Source organism: Monopterus albus, unplaced genomic scaffold (genome assembly GCF_001952655.1).
Source record: "Monopterus albus unplaced genomic scaffold, M_albus_1.0 scaffold96.1, whole genome shotgun sequence".
Taxonomy (NCBI): domain Eukaryota; kingdom Metazoa; phylum Chordata; class Actinopteri; order Synbranchiformes; family Synbranchidae; genus Monopterus; species Monopterus albus.
In genome coordinates this window covers 399,901-404,819 of record NW_018127976.1, presented here as the reverse complement: position 1 = coordinate 404,819, position 4,919 = coordinate 399,901, and the positions used below count along the sequence as shown (strand labels likewise).

General features: G+C 42.9%; 1 protein-coding gene across 1 annotated transcript in view; it reads right to left on the bottom strand.

The window, feature by feature from the left end:
- The window catches only part of llgl2 (LLGL scribble cell polarity complex component 2), a 71,182-nt gene extending 66,946 nt beyond the window's left edge, over positions 1 to 4,236 (bottom strand). The window contains exon 1 of the mRNA XM_020608903.1: positions 3,946 to 4,236. The gene's annotated coding sequence lies outside the window, so the exon portion shown is untranslated. The remainder of the gene's footprint in view (positions 1 to 3,945) is intronic.
- Positions 4,237 to 4,919: the final 683 nt, after the last annotated feature.

Here is a 4,919-nt window from a genome sequence, read left to right as displayed (position 1 = left end):
CTGTAGTGAGAGCAGAGAGCAGGTGGAGGAACACCTTGGAAGGCGGAGGTCTGTGTTGGAAAGAAGAGGAATGAAAGTCAGTTGTAGTAAGACAGAATACATGTGTATGAATGAGAGGGAGGGAAGTGGAACAATGTGTGAGGAGTGTTGTGTGACAGAAGAGTGGCAGCAAGAATCAAAGGAAAGGTGTACAAGACAGTAGTGAGACCAGCTATGCTGTATGGGTTAGAGACTGTAGCAGTGAGGAAAAGAGGCACAGATGGAGGTAGCAGAGATGAAGATGTTGAGGTTCTCTTTAGGAGAGACCCGGATGGCCAGGATTAGGAATGAGCACATCAGAGGGACAGCTCAGGTTGGCTGTTTTGGGGACAAGGTCAGAGAGGCCAGATTGAGATGGTTTGGACATGTGCAGAGGAGGGATGGTGGTTATATTGGTAGAAGGATGTTGGAGATGGAGCTGCCAGGCAAGAGGTCAAGAGGAAGGCCAAAGAGGAGATATATGGATGTGCTAAAAGAGGACATGAAGTTAATTGGGGTGAGAGTAGAGGATGCCGAGGATAGAGTTAGGTGGAAACAGATGATTCGCTGTGGCGACCCCTAATGGGAACAGCCAAAAGAAGAAGAATCCTAACTATAAAATTGTTATTTATGATGGTTGATCAGCTGGTAAACAATGTGAATGAGTGCATGTACACACTCATTGACATTGTTTTATGGGTCAGTTTCTTCAGCCAAGACTATGGACAAGGTTGCATCAGAAATGAGTGACACAGAAACAGAGCAGATCAGGCTGCACTGCCCTACCATGCCACAGTTCTACTCAGGAATGGGCTTTCACTTGGTGTAGAAGAGCAATAAACTTGTGCTGAAAAACAAGCAAGTAAATGACAATGACCGCTGGCCCTCACATCACCCTGTTCGATCTACAGTGAGTTCATCTCTCAGTGAGATAAGATTACACACAGTATTTACCTTTGATAGCAAATTCAACTGGCTTATTGACTCTTCTCACCGAGTCATACCCAGAAACACAGTCTGTTGTCTCTGCTCTCCAATATACCATCCTAAATGTCCTTCACTTAAAATGTGTTCATTCACTTAGCAAGATGCCTTTTGTTATTCTTCATGCCTCAGTTCGGTGATGTCATCAAATTCCCAACATAGCTAAGCAACAATTATCTATCATATCTATTCCAACAATCCATCTAAGCTGAGAAGGGAGTCAGTGGAGGAAAAAAGTGAACATGTCTGAACACAGCAAGAACAACATCAAGAGAAGGCTGCTTGACCAGCAGAGCTGCTGTGTAGCCTGCATCTCTCATCGTCCTAGTGCTTCACAGTAAGAATGAGTGGCCAGGAGACACTTGGAATTCCATACATTCTGCTTGTGGACTTGGTGAAAGACAGGGAAGCTGTGCAAAAATAATCAGCCCCTCCACTATACAGGTGGTTGAAGGAATCATTTCACACCTGCTGTTAGGCTTAACAGCTTGAGAGGACTGGCATACACACGATCCATCTACTTGTGACTACAACCCCTGCCCTCATACACACGCACAAAGGCTGCTGATAGAGCACCAAATAAAACACATACTTGTACAGCCTGACACCTCTCTGTGATCTGGAGCTAGGTAGAGTTATTTTTTGTTATGGTAGTGAAAATGTCAGCACTGAATGATGTGTTAGGGTGGTCTCAGGTTTACCAAGCTGTGCTGAAAATAAGAAATAAGACTGTTTTCTGTGTAATTGGTTGACAGAATGCAGCTAATAAGACAGGCAATAGGAAGATGTTTGCTTCTACTGTCCCTAACATAACAGAAACGAGGGCTTTTCAGTTTTGGGTGTGGCAGGAAGGATATCATATCTCCCACCAACTTGCTTTGTTTCCTGTAATCATAACCAGGGGTTTGGAGGAGCACTGTTTACACTGGGCAATCTCAAATTCTCATTGACTCTGGGGTAATTAGGCTGCTAGACAAACTGCAGTTCATTCATATCATTCTCAGTTAGAGACTTCACCCAATTTAATTTAATGATCATCACATCCACCGCCCCCCCTCCCCACCCCACCGCACTTTAGTTTCTGTGCTGCTTTCACCAAACAGGTACACTTAAGTACAAAACCCAAACCACTCCTGAACCCATTTCAGAAGTGTTGTGTTAAACATGTTGCAACAAATTCTAGTGCAACAGAAAAAGCACATCTCACAGGACCAACAAGACCCGTCTCTTTACGTCAGGTCTGACAGAACACAGGACACTTGTGGAAGGAGGAAAGGAACAATGATAATAAGGTTAGAGTCAGATCACTGATGTTACAGACCAGTAAGCATCCACACTGTAAAAATGAAGCCACCTGTCTTAGATAAATAATACATTAGGAAGCAGCACTTTATACACTTGCAACAGATAATTGTTGGTTTTCTTACAGCTCACTTGTTAATCAACTATAATACACAAAGCTGAAAAAAAAGATTAGAAACACCTCTCAGAATAAATAAACTCACTCCTACAATAAAAAACAAACTCCAAAATGAAGCTGGATCAACACACCTCATACAGGCAGCTAAATTCTAATCTGGGAATGCTTAAAGAATTTGCTAGAGGGTTGTTGTAATGACAGTACTTCAAAAATAATCACACTTTTAAGTAAAATATTATAAAACATTTTAATATTTTTAACAGATTGGTAGGAGATTGGTAATGAATTTGGCTTTGAAATATTTCTTGTTTAAAGTTTACAAAAGGAAGACAGAAGACAACACTGTGACGGTCTTGTCTGAATAGTCACAACATTTGTTACACTTAAGAGCTCAGAAAATCCTGCTTTTGTTCAGACTGTTTCTCAATGCATTGTAAACCCAGCAGGTGCAAGCCAAAGAAGGGCTTGCACCTGCCATTTATTTTGCCTGCATGATAGTTTCAGGTGGACTTTACACCATGCAGGTGGGACAACACTAGGTCTGCCGAGAACAAGGGCTTTTTGTTTGGTTAGTCTTGAGTTGATGCAGGTGGAGCTGTATGTTCTTCAGTGTCCTGACCAGATTATGGGACATTTCTGCTACTTGCGATCAACAGTCTGAATGCTGCACGACGTCTGCCTATCAAAGTTGAGCACACTAAGATTCAAAGTTCTATTTTCAGAGAGATTCATAGAAGAGCTGAGTTGACACAAACACATTTATCCCACAGTTCAGTACAACAACTGAACTAGCATTGTTTAAACTGACACAAAGTGAGTCGGGATGTGTACTGACATTCATTATTTTACTCTACTTTGTCATGCCGTTCTGGATTTTCTTGAAACTAGCCAGACCGGTTGAACACTTTCATCATACACAAACCCCTCCCCACACATACCATTTACTCATGCTCGAAACCAGACCGTTGACTCCAAGAGCTACTGATCTAACCTATTTGCCAGAGACACACCTTGCTGAGGTTAACTGGCATTAGACGTTTCCGTATTTGTGCAACACTGGCTGCAACTACTACTCACCTGTCTACACAGTGACATTACCTTAGCAAGACACACCACCTCCTTTTTCAGTACAATAAAAATTGATCAATTTCTTGCCGTGTTCTCCTCTGGACTCATATCTTGCTAAATGAGCGGCTTCATGTAAATCATTATACGCTTAAGATAGTGCATAGTTATTTTTGATCTAAACACACTGTAGGTTTACCTAACAAAATGCGCGAAAGAGCCGTGAACCAGGCAACATTAAGCCGCTTCAACTCTGAGTGGACCATTGTCAAGATTAGCCAGCTAGCCAGTGAACAAGAATTATGTCTTACTATGCAACTTTAGCTAGCATGAGTTGGAGCCGTACATGTGTTGAACGGAAAACAGGTGGGTTTATGAACAGATGACATCGACTGGTTCACACGAACACACCTGTGGACACCAGCTCTCTGGGAGTTAAATGTGAAATGGGTGCCCACCTGATACAAAACGGCCGTTGCTAAGCCGATGTCCACCGTTTACAGCTGCTGGATAAGAGTCTACGTCCGGCCAGTTTCCGGTATTTTAGCTGGCTAGGATCCGTCTCCTCCAACAAAGTGCAGGAAAATGTGTCCAAGCCGAAAACGAGTACTCCCAGAATTCCAGAAACGGCGTATTCGTCGAAGAACTATCACGTCTGAAGACCGCTTAACAACAAACACTGACTCTGCTACTCGTTCTTTGATATCCTAGGTGCTTCCTGCTTGGCTAAACTTTACTGCTGAGCTAACTCCGCCCTTATGATGCATGCGAGTGCATTTCGTAGACTCCCTAGATGTGGTAGGGAAGACTCCTGCCGATAGATCAAATCCACCCTACTTTCTGGTTTACTTCAAGTTTTGATAATTTTGTATCGTTTTTTAAACATTGTCTATGGGGTTCATTCACCATTCTTTCTCAAATCATCAGTTCCACATTCGTACGAAACGTGTTTCTACAACTACTGTATGTTTGCTCGTTTACTATAGTGTGTGTGTGTGTGTGTGTGTGTTTGTTTTATTTAATGTGGTTGGGTGTGGTAATTGCTGACCAAGGAGCTGGAGACTCCACTTTGGATTTAATTTGACAATAAACTTACCTGCTGTGTTCTCATTTCTTTCTGACTCCATGTGCTCTTCCAGGCGGACTGTGAGTGGGAGTGTTAGCGGAAGTGGTAGCAGTTATACCCTATCATCATGGTTCAGTGAGTAGAGCAGTCGTCTCCCAGCCGGAGGGTCTGAGGTTTGAATCTTGGTGCCTGCAGCCCACATGTCGAAGTGTCCTTGTCAAAACACTGAACCCCCAAGTTGCCCATCATGCCAGTGCGTATGCACGCAGTGGCCCCAAATAAAATTTCGTATAACAATAAAATGAAGCTGCTGCTTCTTCTTCTTAACTGGTTTTATTGTATGGATGCTGACTCAGCATCCCTACC